Genomic DNA, 25,261 nt, shown 5'->3' with positions numbered 1-25,261 from the left:
TGGGTCATCTAGCTCCTTGGGACAGATCCGGCTCCCAGTAACTTTCGGCACCTACGACAATTTCCGCACGGAGCTGGTCGATTTCGATATCGCCCCCATCGGCCTCCCCTACAACGCCATCCTCGGCTATCCAGCACTGGCCCAATTCATGGCCGTGACTCACCCGGCGTACAACCTTATGAAGATGCCCGGGAGTAGCGGTGTCCTCACCGTGCCTGGGGACACCGGGGATGCGCTGCGAGCGCTCAAGCTCGCCTTCAAGACGGCGGCGTCAGCACAGCCCGCCGACGCGGGGACCCCCGAGCCCAAGGGGGCTGCACCAACCAAGAAGAAACAGTTGTTCACCCAAGGCAAAGCAGGACCAAGAAGGACTCGCAGAGATCGCTACCACGGCTGAGAAGGATCAGCCGCCGCAGGGGAGCGCACTGGGAACGGAAGAGGCCCCTCCCCCAGGCAACCTGCTTCTGGAGGCTCCACCGCCTCAGGAGACGCCACGGTCTCCGGAGGATGCTACCAGCACCGATGCTCCAAGCCTCGTCGAGCACCCAGTGTACTTCGTCAGCACGGTGTTGCGGGATGTGAGGGCACAGTACCCCATGCCTCAGAAACTCCTCCTCACGCTGCTGGTGGCCTCGCGCAAGCTGTGGCACTACTTTCAGGGTCACCCTATCGAGGTTGTCTCAGCATACCCCTTGGAAAGGGTGCTCAGGAGCCCTAACTCAGCCGGAAGGGTCGCTGAGTGGAACATTGAGCTGCAAGCGTTTCAGCTCGAATTCAGCACGACCAGAGTCATCAAGGGGGCCGCGCTAGCGGATTTCGTGGCCGAATGGACGGAGGCACTGGGCCTCAAGGCCGACGAGGATCGATCCCTCTCCCCGGGAAGCGAGGCGCCAGAAGGCTGGGTCATGTACTTCGACGAGGCGTTCTCTAGGCATGGCGCTGGGGCTAGGGCGGTGTTCATATCTCCCACTCAGGACAAGCTCTATTACGCCGTGCAGCTATGTTTCCAGCAAGGCGAAAAGGTCTCCAACAACATAGCGGAGTATGAAGGCCTAATAGCAGGCTTGAAGGCCGCGGCTGCCCTAGGGGTAAAGCGCCTTACCATCAAGGGCGATTCGCAACTCCTCGTCAATTTCTCCAACAAAGTGTACGAGCCAAAAGATGAGCACATGGAGGCCTACCTTGCGGAGGTTCGTAGGATGGAAAAGCAGTTCTGGGGGTTGGAGTTGCAGCATGTGCCCCGTGGCACCAATCAGGAGGCCAATGACATCGCCAAACGAGCATCCAGGCGGTTACCTTAGGAGCCTGGCGTCTTCGAGGAGCGGCTCTTCAAGCCCTCGGCCATGCCATCACTATCAAACGCGGCGCAGCCGCGGGAGGAGCTCCCCCAGCCACCTGCCTCGGGAGCCCCGGTCTGTGGTCCAGCCTTAGGAGCGCGCCTGCTCCTGACGATGGAGCCTCGGGAGGGGTGCTGGATCACAAAGCTCTGGAGTTACTTAACGCAAGGGACCCTGCCGGAGAAGGAGGAGGAAGCGGAGCATGTGGCGCGGCAGGCCGCAGCATACTCTATCTGGGATGGGGAACTCTACCGGAAGCGACCAAATGATGTGTCCCTACGCTGCATATTGTTGGAAATATGCCCTAGAGGCAATAATAAAAGTATTATTATTATATTTCCTTGTTCATGATAATTGTCTTTTATTCATGCTATAACTGTATTATCCGGAAATCGTAATACACGTGTGAATACATAGACCACAATATGTCCCTAGTAAGCCTCTAGTTGACTAGCTCGTTGATCAATAGATGGTCACGGTTTCCTGGCTATGGACATTGGATGTCATTGATAACGGGATCACATCATTAGGAGAATGATGTGATGGACAAGACCCAATCCTAAGCATAGCACAAAGATCGTGTAGTTCGGTTGCTAGAGCTTTGCCAATGTCAAGTATCTCTTCCTTTGACCATGAGATCGTGTAACTCCTGGATACCGTAGGAGTGCTTTGGGTGTATCAAACGTCACAACGTAACTGGGTGACTATAAAGGTGCACTACAGGTATCTCCGAAAGTATCTATTGTTTTATGCGGATCGAGACTGGGATTTGTCACTCCGTGTAAACGGAGAGGTATCTCTGGGCCCACTCGGTAGGACATCATCATATGCGCAATGTGACCAATGAGTTGATCACGGGATGATGTGTTACGGAACGAGTAAAGTGACTTGCCGGTAACGAGATTGAACAAGGTATCGGTATACCGACGATCGAATCTCGGGCAAGTAAAATACCGCTAGACAAAGGGAATTGTATACGGGATCGATTGAGTCCTTGACATCGTGGTTCATCCGATGAGATCATCGTGGAACATGTGGGAGCCAACATGGGTATCCAGATCCCGCTGTTGGTTATTGACCGGAGAACGTCTCGGTCATGTCTGCATGTCTCCCGAACCCGTAGGGTCTACACACTTAAGGTTCGATGACGCTAGGGTTATAAAGGAAGCTTGTATGTGGTAACCGAATGTTGTTCAGAGTCCCGGATGAGATCCCGGACGTCACGAGGAGCTCCGGAATGGTCCGGAGGTAAAGATTTATATATAGGAAGTCCTGTTTCGGCCATCGGGACAAGTTTCGGGGTCATCGGTATTGTACCGGGACCACCAGAAGGGTCCCGGGGGCCCACCGGGTGGGGCCACCTGCCCCGGGGGGCCACATGGGCTGTAGGGGGTGCGCCTTGGCCTACATGGGCCAAGGGCACCAGCCCCAAGAGGCCCATGCGCCTAGGGAACCCTAGAGGGAAGAGTCCTCAAAGGGGAAGGCACCTCCGAGGTGCCTTGGGGAGGATGGACTCCTCCCCTCCCTCTTGGCCGCCGCACCAGATGCCATCTAGGGCTGGCCGCCGCCCCTAGGGGGTGGGAAACCCTAAAGGGGGCGCAGCCCTACCCTTCCCCTATATATATGAGGCCTAGGGGCTGCCCATAACACATGATTTGATCTCTCGTTAGTGCAGCCCTGCCCCTCTCCCTCCTCCTCTTCTCCCATGGTGCTTGGCGAAGCCCTGCGGGATTGCCACGCTCCTCCACCACCACCACGCCGTTGTGCTGCTGCTGGATGGAGTCTTCCTCAACCTCTCCCTCTCTCCTTGCTGGATCAAGGCGTGGGAGACGTCACCGGGCTGTACGTGTGTTGAACGCGGAGGTGCCGTCCGTTCGGCACTTGATCATCGGTGATCTGAATCACGACGAGTACGACTCCATCAACCCCGTTCACTTGAACGCTTCCGCTTAGCGATCTACAAGGGTATGTAGATGCACTCTCTTTCTACTCGTTGCTGGTCTCTCCATAGATAGATCTTGGTGTTACGTAGGAAAATTTTTGAATTTTTGCTACGTTCCCCAACAGTGGCATCATGAGCTAGGTCTATTGCGTAGATTCTTTGTACGAGTAGAACACAAAGTAGTTATGGGCGTTGATGTTGTTCAATATGCTTACCGTTACTAGTCCAATCTTGTTTCGACGGTATTGTGGGATGAAGCGGCCCGGACCGACCTTACACGTACTCTTACGTGAGACAGGTTCCACCGATTGACATGCACCAGGTGCATAAGGTGGCTAGCGGGTGCCAGTCTCTCCCACTTTAGTCGGAACGGATTCGATGAAAAGGGTCCTTATGAAGGGTAAATAGCAATTGGCATATCACGTTGTGGTTTTGCGTAGGTAAGAAACGTTCTTGCTAGAAACCCATAGCAGCCACGTAAAACATGCAACAACAATTAGAGGACGTCTAACTTGTTTTTGCAGGGTATGCTATGTGATGTGATATGGCCAAAAAGGATGTGATGAATGATATATGTGATGTATGAGATTGATCATGTTCTTGTAATAGGATTCACGACTTGCATGTCGATGAGTATGACAATCGGCAGGAGCCATAGGAGTTGTCTTTTTTTTTTGTATGACCTGCGTGTCATTGAAGAACGCCATGTAAATTACTTTACTTTATTGTTAAACGCGTTAGCCATAGAAGTAGAAGTAGTCGTTGGCGTGACAACTTCATGAAGACACGATGATGGAGATCATGATGATGGAGATCATGGTGTCATGCCGGTGACAAGATGATCATGGAGCCCCGAAGATGAAGATCAAAGGAGCTATATGATATTGGCCATATCATGTCACTACTCTTATTTGATTGCATGTGATGTTTATCATGTTTATACATCTTATTTGCTTAGAACGACGGTAGTAAATAAGATGATCCCTCATTAAAATTTCAAGAAGTGTTCTCCCCTAACTGTGCACCATTGCTACAGTTCGTCGTTTCGAAGCACCACGTGATGATCGGGTGTGATAGATTCTTACGTTCACATACAACGGGTGTAAGACAGTTTTACACAGCGAAAACACTTAGGGTTAACTTGACGAGCCTAGCATGTACAGACATGGCCTCGGAACACAGAGACCGAAAGGTCGAGCATGAGTCGTATAGTAGATACGATCAACATGAAGATGTTCACCGATGATGACTAGTCCGTCTCACGTGATGATCGGACACGGTCTAGTTTGACTCGGATCATGTAATCACTTAGATGACTAGAGGGATGTCTATCTGAGTGGGAGTTCATAAGATGAACTTAATTATCCTGAACATAGTCAAAAGACCTTTTGCAAATTATGTCGTAGCTCGCGCTATAGTTCTACTGTTTAGATATGTTCCTAGAGAAAATTATAGTTGAAAGTTGATAGTAGCAATTATGCGGACAGTAGAAAGCTTATGTCCTTAATGCACTACTCAGTGTGCTGAACCCCAAACGTCGTTTGTGGATGTTTCGAACATCGAACATACACGTTTTGATAACTACGTGATAGTTCAGTTAAATGGTTTAAGTAGAGGCACCAAAGACGTTTTCGAAACGTCGCGGAACATATGAGATGTTTCGAGGACTGAAATTGGGATTTCAGGCTCGTGCCCACGTCAAGAGGTATAAGACCTCCGACAATTTTCTTAGCCTACAAACTAAGGGAGAAAAGCTCAATCGTTGAGCTTGTGCTCAGATTGTCTGAGTGCAACAATCACTTGAATCGAGTGGGAGTTGATCTTCCAGATAAGATAGTGATGTTTCTCCAAAGTCATTGCCACCAAGCTGCAAGAGCTTTGTGATGAACTATAACATATCAGGGATAGATATGATGATCCTTGAGGTATTCGCGTTGTTTGACATCGCGAAAGTAGAAATCAAGAAGGAGCATCAATTGTTGATGGTTGGTGAAACCACTAGTTTCAAGAAGGGCAAGGGAAGGAAGGGATACTTCATGAAACGGCAAATCAGCTGCTGCACCAATGAAGAAACCCGAGGTTGAACCCAAACCCGAGACTAAGTGCTTCTGTAATAAGGGGAACAACCACTGGAGCAGGATTACCCTAGATACTTGGTAGATGAGAAGGCTGGCAAGGTTGATAGAAGTATATTGGATATACATTATGTTAATGTGTACTTTACTAGTACTCCTAGTAGCACCAGGGTATTAGATACCGGTTCGGTTGCTAAGTGTTAGCAACTCGAAATAAAAGCTACGGAATAAAACGGAGACTAGCTAAAGGTGAGCTGACGATATGTGTTGGAAGTGTTTCCAAGTTTGATGTGATCAAACATCGCACGCTCCCTCTACCATCAAGATTAGTATTAAACCAGAATAATTATCATTTGGTGTTTGCGTTGAGCATAGACATGATTGGATTATGTCTATCGCAATACGGTTATTCATTTAAGGAGAATAATGGTTACTCTATTTATTTGAATAATACCTTCGATGGTCATGCACCTAAAGGAATGGTTTATTGAATCTCGATCGTAGTGATACACATTTTCATGCCAAAAGATATAAGATAGTAATGATAGTACCACTTATTTGTGGCACTGCCATGTAAGTCATAATGGTATAAAACGCATGAAGAAGCTCCATGTTGATGGATCTTTGGACTCACTCGTTTTTGAAAAGTTTGAGACATGCGAACCATGTCTATTGGTGAATATGCATGAAGAAACTCCATGCAAATGGACCGTTTGAACTCACTTGATTTTGAATCACTGGAGATATGCAAATCATACCACTTAGGCAAGATGACTGAAAAGCCTCATTTTCAGTAAGATGGAACAAGATAGCAACTTATTGGAAGTAACACATTTTGATGTGTGCAGTCCAATGAGTGCTGAGGCATGCAGTGAATATCGTTATGTTCTTACTTCACAGATGATTCGAGTAGATGTTGAGAATATTTACTTGATGAAACACAAGTCTGAATTATTGAATGGTTCAAATAATTTCAGAGTGAAGTAGAAGATCATTGTAACAAGAGAATAAAATGTCTGTGATATGATCATAGAGATGAATATCTGAGTTACGAGTTTTGGCACACAATTAAGACATTGTGGAAATTGTTTCGCAATTAATACCGCCTGGAACACCATGGTGTGATGGTGTGTCCGAACATCATAGTTGCACCCTATTGGATATGGTGCGTACCATGATGTCTCTTATCAAATTACCACTATTGTTCATGGGTTAGGCATTAGAGACAACCACATTCACTTTAAATAGGGCACCACGTAATTCCGTTGAGACGACGCCGTTTAGAGAAACCTAAGTTGTCGTTTCTTAAAAGTTTGGGGCTGCGACGCTTATATGAAAAAGTTTCAGGTTGATAAGCTCGAACCCAAAGCGGATAAAATGCATCTTCATAGGAAACCCAAAACAGTTGGGTATACCTCCTAATTCAGATCCGAAAGCAATATGGATTGTTTCTTGAATCGGGTCCTTTCTCGAGAAAAAGTTTCTCTCGAAAGAATTGAGTGGGAGGATGGTGGAAACTTGATGAGGTTATTGAACCGTCTCTTCAACTAGTGTGTGGCAGGGCACAGGAAGTTGTTCCTGTGGCACCTACACCAATTGAAGTGGAAGCTTGTGATGTTGATCATGAAACTTCAGATCAAGTCACTCCCAAACCTCGTAGGATGACAAGGATGCGTACTACTTGAGAAGTGGTATGTAATCCTATCATGGAAGTCATGTTGCTAGACAACAATGAGCCTACGAGCTATGGAGAAGAAATGGTGGGCCCGGATTCCGATAAATGGCTTGAGGCCATAAAATCCGAGAACGGATCCATGGACTTTGGTGGACTTGCCCGATGATCGGCAAGCCATTAAGATAAATGGATCTTTAAGAAGAAGACGGACGTGGATGGTAATGTCACCGTCCATGAAGCTCGACTTGTGGCGAAAAGTTTTTCACAAGTTCAAGGAGTTGACTACGATGAGATTTTCTCATCCGTAGCGATGCTTAAGTCCGTCGGAATCATGTTAGCATTAGCTGCATTTATGAAATCTGGCAGATGGATATCAAAACAAGTTTCCTTACTAGTTTTCGTAAGGAAAGGTTGTATGCAATACAATCAGAAAAGTTTTGTCGATCCTAAGGATGCTAAAAGGTATGCTAGCTCCAGCGATCCTTTTAAGGACTGGAGTGAGCATCTCGGAGTTGGAATGAATGCTTTGATGATGATCAAAGATTTTGGGTTTGTACAAAGTTTATGAGAAACTTGTATTTCCAAAGAAGTGAGTGGGAGAACTATAGAATTTCTGATGAGTATATGTTGATCAGAAATGATGTAGAATTTCTAGAAAGCATATAGGGTTATTTGAAAGGTGTTTTTCAATAGAAAACCTGGATTAAGCTACTTGAACATTGAGCATCGAGATCTATAAGGATAGATCAAAATGCTTAATAATACTTTCAAATGAGCACATACCTTGACATGATCTTGAAGGTGTTCAAGATGGACCAGTCAAAGAAGGAGTTCTTGCCTGAGTTGTAAGGTACGAAGTTAAGACTTAAAGCTCGACCACGACAGAATAGAGAGAAAGGACGAAGGTCGTCCCCTATGCTTTAGACGTAGGCTCTACAGTATGCCGTGCTGTGTACCGCACCGAAAGTGTGCCTTGCCATGAGTCAGTCAAGGGGTACAAGAGTGATCCATCAATGGATCATAGGACAGCGGTCAAAGTTATCCTTAGTAACTAGTGGACTAAGGAATTTTTCTCGATTATGGAGGTGGTAAAAGAGTTCGTCGTAAAGGTTACGTCGATGCAAGCTTAACACCTATCCGGATAGCTCTGAGTAGAGAGACCGGATACATATAATGGAGCAATAATTTAGAATAGCTCCAAGTAGAACAGTTGTTTGGAATAGCTCCAAATAGAGCGTGGTAGCTGCATCTAGGAGATGACATGGAGATTTGTAAAGCACACACGGATCTGAAAGGTTCAGACCCGTTGACTAAAACCTCTCTCACAAGCAACATGATCAAACATAAAACTCATTGAGTGTTAATCACATAGTGATGTGAACTAGACTACTGACTCTAGTAAACTCTTGGGTATTAGTCACATCGCGATGTGACCTGTGAGTGTTAATCACATGGCGATGTGAACTAGATTATTGACTCTAGTGCAAGTGGGAGACTATTGGAAATATGCCCTAGAGGCAATAATAAAAGTATTATTATTATATTTCCTTGTTCATGATAATTGTCTTTTATTCATGCTATAACTGTATTATCCGGAAATCGTAATACACGTGTGAATACATAGACCACAATATGTCCCTAGTAAGCCTCTAGTTGACTAGCTCGTTGATCAATAGATGGTCACGGTTTCCTGGCTATGGACATTGGATGTCGTTGATAACGGGATCACATCATTAGGAGAATGATGTGATGGACAAGACCCAATCCTAAGCATAGCACAAAGATCGTGTAGTTCGGTTGCTAGAGCTTTGCCAATGTCAAGTATCTCTTCCTTTGACCATGAGATCGTGTAACTCCTGGATACCGTAGGAGTGCTTTGGGTGTATCAAACGTCACAACGTAACTGGGTGACTATAAAGGTGCACTACAGGTATCTCCGAAAGTATCTATTGTTTTATGCGGATCGAGACTGGGATTTGTCACTCCGTGTAAACGGAGAGGTATCTCTGGGCCCACTCGGTAGGACATCATCATATGCGCAATGTGACCAATGAGTTGATCACGGGATGATGTGTTACGGAACGAGTAAAGTGACTTGCCGGTAACGAGATTGAACAAGGTATCGGTATACCGACGATCGAATCTCGGGCAAGTAAAATACCGCTAGACAAAGGGAATTGTATACGGGATCGATTGAGTCCTTGACATCGTGGTTCATCCGATGAGATCATCGTGGAACATGTGGGAGCCAACATGGGTATCCAGATCCCGCTGTTGGTTATTGACCGGAGAACGTCTCGGTCATGTCTGCATGTCTCCCGAACCCGTAGGGTCTACACACTTAAGGTTCGATGACGCTAGGGTTATAAAGGAAGCTTGTATGTGGTAACCGAATGTTGTTCGGAGTCCCGGATGAGATCTCGGACGTCACGAGGAGCTCTGGAATGGTCCGGAGGTAAAGATTTATATATAGGAAGTCCTGTTTCGGCCATCGGGACAAGTTTCGGGGTCATCGGTATTGTACCGGGACCACCAGAAGGGTCCCGGGGGCCCACCGGGTGGGGCCACCTGCCCCGGGGGGCCACATGGGCTGTAGGGGGTGCGCCTTGGCCTACATGGGCCAAGGGCACCAGCCCCAAGAGGCCCATGCGCCTAGGGAACCCTAGAGGGAAGAGTCCTCAAAGGGGAAGGCACCTCCGAGGTGCCTTGGGGAGGATGGACTCCTCCCCTCCCTCTTGGCCGCCGCACCAGATGCCATCTAGGGCTGGCCGCCGCCCCTAGGGGGTGGGAAACCCTAAAGGGGGCGCAGCCCTACCCTTCCCCTATATATATGAGGCCTAGGGGCTGCCCATAACACATGATTTGATCTCTCGTTAGTGCAGCCCTGCCCCTCTCCCTCCTCCTCTTCTCCCATGGTGCTTGGCGAAGCCCTGCGGGATTGCCACGCTCCTCCACCACCACCACGCCATTGTGCTGCTGCTGGATGGAGTCTTCCTCAACCTCTCCCTCTCTCCTTGCTGGATCAAGGCGTGGGAGACGTCACCGGGCTGTACGTGTGTTGAACGCGGAGGTGCCGTCCGTTCGGCACTTGATCATCGGTGATCTGAATCACGACGAGTACGACTCCATCAACCCCGTTCACTTGAACGCTTCCGCTTAGCGATCTACAAGGGTATGTAGATGCACTCTCTTTCTACTCGTTGCTGGTCTCTCCATAGATAGATCTTGGTGTTACGTAGGAAAATTTTTGAATTTCTGCTACGTTCCCCAACACATATCCAGGGAGCAAGGGAAAGAGCTGCTGGCGGACATACATGATGGAGACTATGGGCACCACTCGTCATCACGGACCCTCATGGGCAAGGCATTCCGCAGCGGCTTCTATTGGCCTACTGCGCTCAATGACGCTGTCGAAATAGTGAAGGCCTGCGAAGCCTGCCAATTCCATGCCAAGCAGATCCATCAGCCGGCAGGAGGTCTACAAACTATACCCCTCTCGTGGCCATTCGCAGTCTGGGGGCTGGATATCCTTGGCCCGTTCCCTCGGGCGCCAGGGGGCTATCGCTACCTCTACGTCGCCGTGGACAAGTTCACCAAGTGGGCCGAAGTGGAAGCCGTCCGCACCATCCCTGCGGGTTTAGCGGTCAAGTTCATCAAGGGCATCGTGAGTCGGCTCGGGGTGCCGAACCGCATCATCACCGACAACGGTTCGCAGTTCACCAGTAACCTCTTCAAAATATACTGTGCTAACCTTGGAACGCAGATATGCTACGCTTCGGTGGCGCACCCCCGAAGCAATGGCCAGGCCGAGCGGGCCAACGCGGAGGTCCTGAGGGGCCTCAAGACCAGAACATTCAAGAAGAAGCTGGAAGCCTGCGGCAGAGGTTGGTACGATGAGCTTCAGTCCATGTTGTGGTCCATCCGCACGACCGCAACCAAGCCGACTGGAGAGACCCCGTTCTTCCTGGTCTATGGAGCCGAAGCGGTCCTCCCTCACGAGGTCAGACGTCGTTCCGCACGGGTCCTGGCGTTCGATGAGGCGCAGCAGGATGCCATGCGGGGGATGGACCTCGTGCTGGGGGAGGAGCGTCGCCGAGAAGCCGCATTGTGAGTGGCGAGATACCAACACTCACTGCGGCAATAGCAGTGCCGCAATATCCGCCCCAGAACTCTTGAGGTACGGGACCTCGTGCTCAGGCGGGTTCTCTCCAGGGAGGGACTGCATAAGCTCTCTCCCATGTGGGAGGGCCCGTTCATGGTTGTTCAAGTTTCCAGGCCTGGCTCCGCGCGCTTGGAGACTCAGGAGGGGGTGCCAGTCCAGAATGCGTGGAACATCTAGCACCTCCGGAGGTTTTACCCCTAAGAAGGCCCAGAGCCTGTGAAGAAGGTGAATGCCTGTGAAGATCATCTTTTTGGAAAAGGCCCAGAGCATGTGGAGAAGGCGAATGCCTGTGAAGATCATCTTTTTGGAAAAGGCCCAGAGCCTGTGAAGAAGGCGAATGCCTGTGAAGATCATCTTTTTGGAAAAGGCCTAGAGCCTATGAAGAAGGCGAATGCCTGTGAAGGTTATCTTTTTTGGAAAAGGCCCAGAGCCTGTGAAGAAGGCAAGTGCCTGTGAAGCTGTCGCATTTTGGGAAAGGCCCAGAGCCTGTGAAGAAGGCAAGTGCCTGTGAAGCTGTCGCGTTTTGGGAAAGGCCCAGAGCCTGTGAAGAGGGCCAATGCCCGTGAAGCTTGCTTCCCCCAAGAAAGGCCCGGAGCCTGTGAAGAAGGCCAACGCCTGTGAAGCTCGCCGCCCGTGACACTCTCACGTAATAATGAGTTGGGTCTGTACATGCCCCGGAATCTCAGGAGCACCGGCCTCAGGCCCTGGGGCTCCCTCCCACGCCTAGTGGCAGCACTTAGCTCCGCGCTGGTGAGAAGACGTCGAAGACTAGACTAGGTGCCGGAGGCGGCTTTTTCATTTGCTTTCTGCAGTTGGATAGTTCATTCTCATTTGAAGTTTTATTGAAACCGTCGCCGTCTTTTGGCTTATGGCTCTTCGACTTTTTGCCCTCCTGCCTCGATTCCTTTTGTGCAAGTTCTCGCGAGGGGGCAGCCCGAGCACCCTCGTGAGTGTTTCTGTCCTTATCGTTCAAAGTTTCACAACCCCCGTCCACTGCAGGAGCACCCCTCCAGTCCGTGCCTCACAGGCACCACGACACGAATACAGGACCTGGGTCGGTCGCCCCCACGGCTGAGGCTGGGAACTACCTACGCGCGGGCGTTCGGACGGAAGGCACAATACCGAAATAATAGAAACAGTGTGATGATTAACAGCGGTAACCCAAACACGCCCCCACAGGGCCCCACACTACTGTCTTTTTACGCAGGAAAAAGGAAAAGAAAGAACAAATCAGGCGCGGCTCGCCCTACACCGGTGTCAGGACCCCGACTCAATGCCACATCGATCTAGCATGTAACACCTCATATCACTTTGCGGCCTCACGCACGGTATTCCCACGGGTGTCACCTTACCTTTGGCCGGGACCGTTTGCGCCTTTTGGCACACGTATATGATAGTGTCGCTAGCATCCATATGATAAGGAGCCCGGGCTGACATGGCTAGTCGTAAACCCAAGGTGGCACAAACTTACAGGGATAGGCATCCATGACCCAGCATCGAACGTGTCGGTCATCAGCGAGTGAATCCAGGCTGTAGCACTGGGCTAGCAGGACTCCGGTGAACCGGGCTGTAGCGGGCTAACAGGACTCCGGTATTCATCGCGTGACATTTCCCCGAGGGGACAGACACAGGAACGAAGAAGGACACATGCCGGCCAGCCTAAGTGTTCCGGAGTAGTAGCAAGCTACCATGGCTCACTAGAAACACTAGGAGACATTTCCCGGTAAGAGAGGCTACTAAGGATAAACAACTAGATAGTCAGATCCCACACATACCAAGCATTTCAATAACACACACACAATATGCTCGATATGTGCAAATACAACATGGCATCACAACATGACTCTACAACTCAAGTATTTATTCAATAGGCTCCGAGGAGCGAGATGTTACAAACATGGGTCTCATGACCCAACATTCAGAGCATACAAGTCAAAGCACAAGCGGAAGCTTAACTTGTTTGAGTACAGACAACTATAAATGAAAAAGACTGAAAAGCCTGACTATCTACCAGATCCTGCCGAGGGCACAAGATCGTAGGTGAGGTAACAAGCTAAACATCGAAGTCCACGTGGAACTACTAGTGAGACTGAAGTCTCTCTGCAAAAAAATAAAATAGGCAAACGTGAGTACAAATGTACCCAGCAAGACTTACATCAGAACTAACTACATATGCATCATTTTCAACAAAGGGGGTGGTGGGGTTTAACTGCAGCAAGCCAGCTTTGACTCGGTGGCTATCCTGAACTACGACTGCAAGTAACTCTTTGAGGTGGCGCACAGAGTACACATATTCACCATATCAATACACCACTATGGATCCGCTCCCGTCTCCCTACAAGAACGCCATCCATAGCACTCATGCTTATCTTGCGTATTTTAGAGTATCCACTTCAAGTTATCTATGAACTGTACAGGCAACCCAGAAGTCCTTTACCGCGGACACGGCTATTCGAATAGATGATGTTAACCCTGCAGGGGTGTACTTCTTCACACACGCTCTCGCCACTTACCGCCATATACACGTCATGTATCTCGGCAACCTTCAAGCGGAAGCCTGGCGAGGGTGTCGGCCACGACCTACGTAAACACTCAAGTCTCTCGTCCAGGTTTATCGCCTATCTGGGTTCCATCCGCAAGGAGATCCGGCCGGGGTGTCGCTCATGGCCCCAAACGATGTGAGCAGGGTTCCCAAGCCCACCATCCGGGTGCCACTTGGTACACCGTGCCACTGTGCCTAGTCTGGCCCAAGCCCACCTGTACTGGGTGCCACTTGGTAGACTACTAACACTACCTACAAACACCAGAAACTAGTTGCAACTCCTGGACAGAGAACAAGGGTGATAAAGAAGCCGAGAGGTTCAATTAAGGATCCCAATGAGTGGTAGTAGCTGTTCATGGATCACAAACACAGAACTCAATTCCTGAGGTCGGTTTCAATGAGACAACCCACCATATACTCCTACATGGCCTCTCACCGCTACCTTTACCAAATCGTGTTCACACATTTAGACTACACACAGCAGGACATGTTCACACACCTCCAATTCATCCCCAATGAATCAGACCTGACTCAACTCTAAGCAGTAGCAGGCATGACAAACAAGCACGAATGAGTAGGCATAACAGGGCTCAAACAACTCCTACTCATACTAGTGGGTTTCATCTATTTACTGTGGCAATGACAGGTCATGCAGAGGATAAAGGGGTTCAGCTACCGCAGCAAGTAACAGATGAATCGTTGTTGTCCTAATGCAGTAAAAGAGAGCAGGAGCGAGAGAGTAGGATTGTATCGGAATGAACAAGGGGGTTTTGCTTGCCTGGCACTTCTGAAGATAGTATAGTTCTTCATCGGTGTCATCGATCACATCGTCGAAACCACGTCTATCCAGAGGGGACAAACACCGACAAACAAGGAATAACACAATCAATGCAATGCACAATATGATGCATGATCATGACATGGCAATATTCTGTTGATTGGGCTAATGCAACTAGCAACAGATTAAATGAAGTTGGTTTGAATACAAGATTCAAATTCAAACTCCATCTGTGATTATTCAAATGCCATTTAATTGATTTGTGCTAAACAGCAGCTATAAGTTGTTCTAACATGCATGAAAAAGGTACAGATGGATAGATTGGATTTTTTTGATCATTTTTCATATATAAATTATTTCATTTGGAGTTACGGTTGAATTACTATGAATTTTTGAAGTTTATACAAATTTCTGGATTTTCTGAATTGTTTTTTTAATCCAGAAAATGAATTACTGCATCAGCCTGACGTCAGTGTGACGTCATTAGGTCAACGGAGCCGGTCCAGGTCAAATCTGACCTGTGGGGCCCGTATGTCAATGGCTCAGGCTGGTTAGTCCCACAGACAGGTGGGTCCGGTCAACTTCCACGTCAGCCAGTCAACCCTGACGCGTGGGTCCGCTGGTTTTGTTAACTAAACTAACTTAAAACTAATAGCGGTTTAATTAGGCAGCAGGGCCCACTGTCAGTGTCCATGGAGTGGGGTTAATTAGCGTGTTTAGCTGCTAAAGACGTTGCCACGTCAGCCCGCCGGAGTGTAACCGCCGTTGACGTCAACCGACGACGGAGGCACGCCGGGACGGCTGCTCCGGCGCCCATTTGATGCGCGGAGGGGTTCTACAGGGAGCTCGAGCTCGTGCGCATCCAATGGAGCAAGCCAGAGGAGCTGGGGTTAGCTGTGGCGTCGGCAGCGGCGAGGGAGGCGGTGGCCGGAGTTCGGCCAACGGCGGGTTAGGCGATGCAGGGCGCTAGGGGAGGCGTTGCTGCGTGCTACGTGCTCATGGTGAGGTGTGGATCACGGTGGCGTGCCCGGCTTTGAGCCACTGTGGCTCTGGCCACGACGGCGACGAGGCACGGTGGCGGCGAGGTTTGGCTGTGGTGGAAGACGGAGCTAGGGGACGGGAACGGAGGGGGCGAGCAAAGAGGAGGCAGCAGGAGCTCACAGGGAGAACGATGAGGTGGTCAGCGAGCTCAGGGGCGTCTTCGGTGCTGCGAATCGAGCGGCGGCGATCGCCGGCCGTGGCGATGAAGATGGCGGTGATGGCGTGGCTTCAGGGCACCCGGCGTCGCGTGCGTCGTGGTAGAGCTTCCCGGATCCAAGGCGGAGCTTGGGATGCGGAAAGGGAGCGAGGGGGTGGCTGTGGCTGCGGTAAACGGCGTCGAGCGCTTGGCGGTTGCGGCCATGGCGAGGAGAGGGCAAGAGAGAGGGCAGAGGGGGAGAGTGAAACATCCAGAGGGTCGGGGCGGCGCCGAAGAGAAGCCCCGAGGCGTCGTGGTGGCCTCAGTGACGCAGGCAAGCAGGGAGGTGCGTGGCGTCGCGGGCGCGCGTGTGCTGTCTTCCTCCTCTGCCTACTGGCAAAGGTAGGTGATGACTGGCACGGGCCAGGTGGGCCGGCCCAGCCAGGTAAGTGGCATGTGGCCCTTCTCTCTCTCTTTTCCATTTAATTCTATTTTCTATTTTCTGTAATTGTGTTTGGCTTTAATAAAAATGCCAGGGCATTTCCAAAAATCATGAAACTGCTCAATGTCACTGTTTGGAATATTTCCAACAACAAACATTTCAGTTTGTGATTATTTGAGCATTTAAAATATTATTTAGCAATTAAATGTCCAAATGCAAATACCATATGATTTAATTCAAAGATCCAGAATGGCCTAGAAAAATGCGCACCATTTTTGGGGGAGGTTCTAGTCTAATCCAAAAATGATGAACTTTTCTGAAGGGCATTTTGGGTTCTTTGAGAATATTTTTATTTGAACCTAGTTGATTTGATCTGGTGCTAGGGTTTGAGCAATCCCCAATTCAACTTTCAAATAAATTAGACATGATGCAACAACCAAGCTAGACCAAGTGCAAAGTAAAGCTAGGGATGTGACAACTCACCCCCACTAGACAAGAATCTCGTCTTGAGATTCAAGCATAGGGTAGAATGAAGGGGGAACGCAACTAACGCAATCTTCACGACCCAGGTTGCACTTCAAATGAACGTTGATTCAATCACCATCTTGTCTCGTCGTCTTGCTCTGAGAACTCCAGCCAACATGACAACAAGAGGATAGGGAAAAAGTCTAAAAGGATCGATCTTATTGAAGGTCGAACAACTTAGGATCAACTCCCGGAATGAGACATAACAACATCTCTCAAGCCGAGACACGAAGCACACATCTAGAGAGATGGAGTGGAACAGATGACGAGGATTCACTAGGTAGAAATCAAGTCCACACTTAAGAAGGTGTTGAACGGTTGTCAACGTAGCGAGGAGTTGAGTTGCCATGAAACCACAGCGGAGCATCCTGAAGGAGGGTGATTCATAGATTATTACCTTAAGTGGCAAAAAGAATTACCTTTGATATATAGATCATTGAGACTCTCTATACCAGCATAGGGCAAATCTCGAGCGATCGGTTGGAGGGGTTTGGTAGAATGGCATACCGGGATTAGAATGGATGATGTGGATTACCTTGTTGAAAACAACACAAGGGATGATTTTAGTAACCGGGGAGAAGCTCAACAGTAGAGAGTGAATCCACTGTCTGAAAGGTTATAGCATATCCGAAGAAAACTGGGGCAATCCCAATTAGTGCCGGTGATAACACCTGGCGCTTGTGAGTGCTCTCAAGAATTGAGCATTTCCATATTCATCAAGGTTTTACCAATATCCATGTCAAGGGTCCTGGCAACACAACGTACTACCATGATGAACAGTGATGGACAATGCGGAGGCAAAGGAAGATAACCTTCTCAGATTTCACCTTAGCGGGCCAAGGGAACAAAATCTGGATGATCAACCGAGAGACATTTAGCACTCCGCTTCTAATGTTCTCCTTGATGTGCTAGCGTAACCCATTCATAGATATGGTTTGATATCTAGAACATCAAGTAAAAGGTCGGACTTCGGGAGCACAAAAATCCATAAGGAACAACTACTGGAATAAGTTCTACGGGATCCTTATGGGGAGGTGGCCAACTTCCTCAAACGAGATACTACAATAATAGGTCTTCCGGTTGGATGTGTTGGCCACGGCATCCATTTTACCGGGTTACAGAGAGACCAATATTATAGTTCTTGGGACATGTTCCAACCATCATATCTGCCTGAGATTCAGATTTGGTTGATGTTAGAATATTCCAGACTCATCGAGTCTAGAAAGAAAAATGAAAGTTTGCAACACAAATCGACGAGATGACGTTGCGAGATTCTCGGTAAATGAACTACGGTAGTAAGCTCCAAAACATGAGTTGGTTCTGCTACACACATGTGAACACGCTGTCCCAGACAAGCATGACCACATGGTAGTCTTATAATAGAACACTACCGAGTTCTGGTTGGGAACCATCATCGAGGATATCAAAGTCCTTGTGCACTTATCGATGAACTTCTTATCCTTGAACAAATTAGTCAGTGGCTTGGTGTGCTAGGGAATACATATGGAGTGGAGGTAATTAATCTACCAAACCATAGAATACATTCGCACATACATAACAGACTTGGGATGGTACCAGAGGAAAAAAAACCAATCTTTCTCGAACTCATGGCGGCAACTTGCACCAAATGCACATGAATCCGAGGAAGTCACTTCTTCCATCCAAGCATAAGCTTCATGAACGGAACACGAAGGCATTGCTTACAAAGTTTCCAACACTAGGTTGATGTTCAACATGACTCATGGGGGAGACAGAATGCTGCTGATGGACTCAACAGCAACTCATCGAAATTTCCATATCACTGGACTTCCACCATCATGTGAACACGGTGATAGCATTGGTCAGACTGAAAGATGTAATGGTGTATGCTCGAGGGATCAACCACGAGTAAGACAACATTACGAACATCCTTGGTTCTGATTTGGCTTGACGATAGCCCATACTCAAGTCAAAGTTTGATAAGACAATAGGTTCAACAACTAATCACGAGGACCAATCGATGAAGATATCATCTTCCTTCAGCACACACACAAACGCAAGGATATCCCTTCAGAATGAACTAAATTCAGCAAAGCTTTTATCTTCCTACTCTCCAAGTTGTTGTTTAGCTTAACCAACCAGCTCAGGGATATCCAACACGGATTCTTGGAGAAGGGGTGGTTTACAAGAAACCAACTTGATCACGAACTTAACATGGTGGTCAGGTGACAACCTAGTGATACTTCCGAGAAGATATTCAGAAAATCATGAACCACCGATATGTTACTAAGCTCAAGAACAATCTTGCTTTTCAGGGCAAGACGATATGATCAATAGAGCGAGGGTTCGAAATAATCCTAACTCATCGATCGAGGAGTGCACCAGTTGAATGGACTAGGTAGCACGATCAATCTTAGAATGATGATTCAATAACCAACTTGCTAAGAATGAATTTATTGTCCTTTAACTACCAAGCAACAGAGTTGCTAGGAGTAATGAGTTCACACATCACGATTCACTTGTCGGCACTCCGGCTGCAACAACACGGAACCGAGGAATGAATAATCATGGCGAGAAGTATCACTACGTCAAGAATTCACAAGAGATGGTGCAATTCTCATGACAATCCCGACGGAAAGAGGGTAACACTCCAAGGTGGAACAGAACAAAAGCTGGATTAGTATTTGATCTATGGAACACAACTGCTTTGACCCAATCCTGGATATGGATGAGGTACTGGGTTTTGTTTCTCCTAGTCATTCCGAAATAGAATGGCTTGACGGACCACAAGGGTAATAGGCACCGATGAACAAATGCACGCATACTCTTGACTATCAATTGATAGACGAAGGTCAGAACACAACTAAAGAGAACAACTGAAAGGAACATATAATTTTCTGAGTTGTGGATGCATAGATTAATATGTCGAGCGAAGCTCAACATTTCTTCCGGATAACCCATGCGGCAAGGTAGAACTGGCAGAGATGCAATATAGAATGGGGTACTCCTCAAGAGCACCCTGGTTGTGATCTTTTGGCTCAAAAGAACTTCTGCCATAAGCAGTTCATGGTATTTGGAAGAAGGAAATACCACGGACCTCGAGGACTATTGCAAGGTTACTAATAACCTAAAGGAACTAGCAAACACTATCAACATGAGGTAAGTAGGGTGAATCTCGGGTTCAAAACCCAGGAGTAGAATACCTACTACTAAGTGGCATCACGGGATGCTTTCGAGAATAAAGGCCAGAATCATCACACTGGGACACAAATCATGGCTAGATTACTAGATGATCCCCCTAGGACACCTAGGGTCATAATAATAATTCCAACATATATGTCGAGGCAATAGAATACCTCAACTCAGCAATTAGTGTGATTAACCTGGCGTAGAAGAACATAGAAACCAAAGGGAAAGGATTTTGCAAGTGCATCAGATTGTTTAGAAACCTGGGACGACTCGGACAACATAACGGCTATAAATGCTCAAAAGATTTAAGACATCCTGCAAATGGTGGCATAACCACTTGATCGTCAGCAAATGAAGGTTCTGAGACCAACTATGAACACACGGAAGTAGGGGAGACTGAACTGAGGCTTGAAATCCATCAATCCTATAAGTCTACGGATTTGTAACACGTGATCCTAATAGAAAGAAGAGAAATCCTAGTTCCTTAACCCCGTAGGAAAGATAAGATTACTCAGATCAGAAGGCATAAGGTATAAGGAGTAAAAAGAGCCTGACGTTCCATCCCACAATCAATTCCCGTACATATAACTAAAGCATTTCTAGACTCAACTTCGACCAGTTTGGCTTGGTAATCCTACAGGCAGTCAAGCTCTGATACCAAAGCTGTCAGGACCCCGACTCAATGCCACATCGATCTAGCATGTAACACCTCATATCACTTTGCGGCCTCATGCATGGTATTCCCATGGGTGTCGCCTTACCTTTGGCCGGGACCATTTGCGCCTTTTGGCACACGTATATGATAGTGTCGCTAGCATCCATATGATAAGGAGCCCGGGCTGACATGGCTAGTCGTAAACCCAAGGTGGCACAAACTTACAGGGACAGGCATCCATGACCCAGCATCGAACGTGTCGGTCATCAGTGAGTGAATCCAGGCTGTAGCACTGGGCTAGCAGGACTCCGGCGAACCAGGCTGTAGCGGGCTAACAGGACTCCGGTATTCATCGCGTGACATTTCCCCGAGGGGACAGACACAGGAACGAAGAAGGACACATGCCGGCCAGCCTAAGTGTTCCGGAGCAGTAGCAAGCTACCATGGCTCAGTGGAAACATTAGGAGACATTTCCCGGTAAGAGAGGCTACTAAGGATAAACAACTAGATAGTCAGATCCCACACATAACAAGCATTTCAATAACATACACACAATATGCTCGATATGTGCAAATACAACATGGCATCACAACATGACTCTACAACTCAAGTATTTATTCAATAGGCTCCGAGGAGCGAGATATTACAAACATGGGTCTCATGACCCAACATTCAGAGCATACAAGTCAAAGCACAAGCGGAAGCTTAACTTGTTTGAGTACAGACAACTATAAATGAAAAAGGCTGAAAAGCCTGACTATCTACCAGATCCTGCCGAGGGCACAAGATCGTAGCTGAGGTAACAAGCTAAACATCGAAGTCCACGTGGAACTACTAGTGAGACTGAAGTCTCTCTGCAAAAACATAAAATAGGCAAACATGAGTACAAATGTACCCAGCAAGACTTACATCAGAACTAACTACATATGCATCATTTTCAACAAAGGGGGTGGTGGGGTTTAACTGCAGCAAGCCAGCTTTGACTCAGTGGCTATCCTGAACTATGATTGCAAGTAACTCATTGGGGTGGGGCACACGAGTCCACATATTCACCATATCAATACACCACTATGGATCCGCTCCCGTCTCCCTACGAGAACGCCATCCATAGCACTCACGCTTATCTTGCGTATTTTAGAGTATCCACTTCAAGTTATCTATGAACTGTACAGGCAACCCAGAAGTCCTTTACCGCGGACACGGTATTCAAATAGGTGATGTTAACCCTGGAGGGGTGTACTTCTTCACACACGCTCTCGCCACTTACCGCCATATACACGTCATGTATCTCGGCAACCTTCAAGCGGAAGCCTGACGAGGGTGTCGGCCACGGCCTACCTAAACACTCAAGTCTCTCGTCCAGGTTTATCGCCTATTCGGGTTCCATCCGCAAGGAGATCCGGCCGGGGTGTCGCTCACAGCCCCAAACGATGTGAGCAGGGTTCCCAAGCCCACCATCCGGGTGCCACATGGTACACCGTGCCACTGTGCCTAGTCTGTCCCAAGCCCACCTGTACCGGGTGCCACTTGGTAGACTACTAACACTACCTACAAACACCAGAAACTAGTTGCAACACCTGGGCAGAGAACAAGGGTGATTAAGAAGCCGAGAGGGTCAATTAAGGATCCCAATGAGTGGTAGTAGCTGTTCATGGATCACAAACACAGAACTCAGTTCCTGAGGACGGTTTCAATGAAACAATCCACCATGTACTCCTTTACCAAATCGTGTTCACACATTTAGACTACACACAGCAGGACATGTTCACACACCTCCAATTCATCCCCGATGAATCAGACCTGACTCAACTCTAAGCAGTAGCAAGCATGACAAACAAGCACGAATGAGTAGGCATAACAGGGCTCAAACAACTCCTACTCATACTAGTGGGTTTCATCTATTTACTGTGGCAATGATAGGTCATGCAGAGGAGAAAGGGGTTCAGCTACCGCAGCAAGTAACAGATGAATCGTTGTTGTCCTAATGCAGTGAAAGAGAGCAGCAGCGAGAGAGTAGGATTGTATCGGAATGAACAAGGGGGTTTTGCTTGCCTGGCACTTCTGAAGATAGTATAGTTCTTCATCGGTGTCATCGATCACATCGTCGAAACCACGTCTATCGAGAGGGGACAAACACCGGCAAACAAGGAAGAACACAATCAATGCAATGCACAATATGATGCATGATCATGACATGGCAATATGCTATTGATTGGGCTAATGCAACTAGCAACAGATTAAATGAAGTTGGTTTGAATACAAGATTCAAATTCAAACTCCATATGTGATTATTCAAATGCCATTTAATTGATTTGTGCTAAACAGCAGCTATAAGTTGTTCTAACATGCATGAAAAAGGTACAGATGGATAGATTGGCTTTTTCTGATCATTTTTCATATATAAATTATTTCATTTGGAGTTACAGTTGAATTACTATGAATTTTTGAAGTTTATACAAATTTCTGGATTTTCTGAATTGTTTTTTAATCCAGAAAATGAATTACTGCGTCAGCCTGACGTCAGTGTGATGTCATCAGGTCAACGGAGCCGGTACAGGTCAAATCTGACCTGTGGGGCCCGTGTGTCAATGGCTCAGGCTGGTTAGTCCCACAGACAGGTGGGTCCGGTCAACTTCCATGTCAGCCAGTAAACCCTGACGCGTGGGTCCGCTGGTTTTGTTAACTAAACTAACTTAAAACTAATAGCGGTTTAATTAGGCAGCAGGGCCCACTGCCAGTGTCCATGGAGTGGGGTTAATTAGCATGTTCAGCTGCTAAAGACGTTGCCATGTCAGCCCGCCGGAGTGTAACCGCCGGTGACGTCAACCGACGACGGAGGCACGCCGGGACGGCTGCTCCGGCGCCCATTCGACGCGCGGAGGGGTTCTACAAGGAGCTCGACCTCGTGTGCATCCAATGGAGCAAGCCAAAGGAGCTGGGGTTAGCTGTGGCGTCGGCAGCGGCGAGGGAGGCGGCGGCCGGAGTTCGGCCAACGGCGGGTTAGGCGATGTAGGGCGCTAGGGGAGGCGTTGGTGCGTGCTACGAGCTCATGGTGAGGTGTGGATCACGATGGTGTGCCCGGCTTCGAGCCACTGTGGCTCTGGCCACGACGGCGACGAGGCACGGTGGCGGCGAGCTTTGGCCATGGTGGAAGACGGAGCTACGGGACGGGAACGGAGGGGGCGAGCAAAGAGGAGGCAGCAGGAGCTCACAGGGAGAACGATGAGGTGGTCAGCGAGCTCAGGGGCGTCTTTGGTGTTGCGAATCGAGCGACGGCGATCGCCGGCCGTGGTGATGAAGATTGCGGTGATGGTGTGGCTTCAGGGCACCCGACGTCACGTGCGTCGTGGTAGAGCTTCCCGGATCCAAGGCGGAGCTTGGGGATGCGGAGAGGGAGCGAGGGGGTGGCGGTGGCTGCGGTAAACGGCGTCGAGCACTTGGCGGTTGCAGCCATGGCGAGGAGAGGGCAAGAGAGAGGGCAGAGGGGGAGAGTGAAACGTCCAGAGGGTCGGGGCGGCGCCGAAGAGAAGCCCTGAGGCGTCGTGGTGGCCTCAGTGATGCAGGCAAGCAGGGAGGTGCGTGGCGTCGCGGGCGCGCGTGCGCTGTCTCCATCCTCTGCCTACTGGCAAAGGTAGGTGATGACTGGCACGGGCCAGGTGGGCCGGCCCAGCCAGGTAAGTGGCATGTGGCCCTTCTCTCTTTCTTTTCCATTTAATTCTATTTTCTATTTTCTGTAATTGTGTTTGGCTTTAATAAAAATGCCAGGGCATTTCCAAAAATCATGAAACTGCTCAATGTCACTGTTTGGAATATTTCCAACAACAAACATTTCAGTTTGTGATTATTTGAGCATTTAAAATATTATTTAGCAATTAAATGCCCAAATGCAAATACCATATGATTTAATTCAAAGATCCAGAATGGCCTAGAAAAATGTGCACCATTTTTGGGGGAGGTTCTAGTCTAATCCAAAAATGATGAACTTTTCTGAAGGGCATTTTGGGTTCTTTGAGAATATTTTTATTTGAACCTAGTTGATTTGATCTGGTGCTAGGGTTTGAGCAATCCCCAATTCAACTTTCAAATAAATTAGACATGATGCAATAACCAAGCTAGACCAAGTGCAAAGTAAAGCTAGGGATGTGACAACCGGCCCTCAGGGAAGACTCGAGCGGCCTCCGGGGCTCAGGCGGATTCCCTCTCGCACTTCACCGAGGCGCGACGGCGGGCAGACTCGCTACCACCCTCCAAGCAGGCACGACGGCGTGGAGGCTGACCGCGTCCGCTGCTAGAAGAGTCGCTGCCCGAAGAAGAACCAGTGAAGCTTGAGGAACCCTGGGCGCCGCCAGCCACGCGCGCCCTGTCCTCTCGGTCCTCGTCGGGGCTGGGTCCCCGGCCGCGGTCGTCATCTTCAGGGCAGCACCCTGCGCAGCGACCATCTTCCCCAAACACCCTCACGTAGAGGGTGGCATCACCGTCAAACTTGAAGTGCAGGGTGCACCGACGGCTCGGGCCACGCGCGCGGGCAAACGTCTGCCAGCCGCAGGTCAAGGCCAGGCTCCCGGCTGCGGAGACCTCCAGCGAAGCCCATGAGGCCCGACTGCAGCAGCCGTCTGCTTGAAGGCAGAGACCGCCCGAAGCGCCAGCCGGTAGCTCACCTAGGAGGAAGCAAGGGAGCTGAAGTCGGGTGCTAGTCAGCTCCGCCGACCACACAACGAACTCCGGCAGCACCTCCGTAGCGTGAAAGCGCGGCCTAGGGGGTCACGCGGCCGAAGCACGCCCC

Source organism: Triticum dicoccoides, chromosome 6B (genome assembly GCF_002162155.2).
Source record: "Triticum dicoccoides isolate Atlit2015 ecotype Zavitan chromosome 6B, WEW_v2.0, whole genome shotgun sequence".
In the NCBI taxonomy this organism is placed as follows: domain Eukaryota; kingdom Viridiplantae; phylum Streptophyta; class Magnoliopsida; order Poales; family Poaceae; genus Triticum; species Triticum dicoccoides.
Note: the sequence above shows the minus strand (reverse complement) of the source record.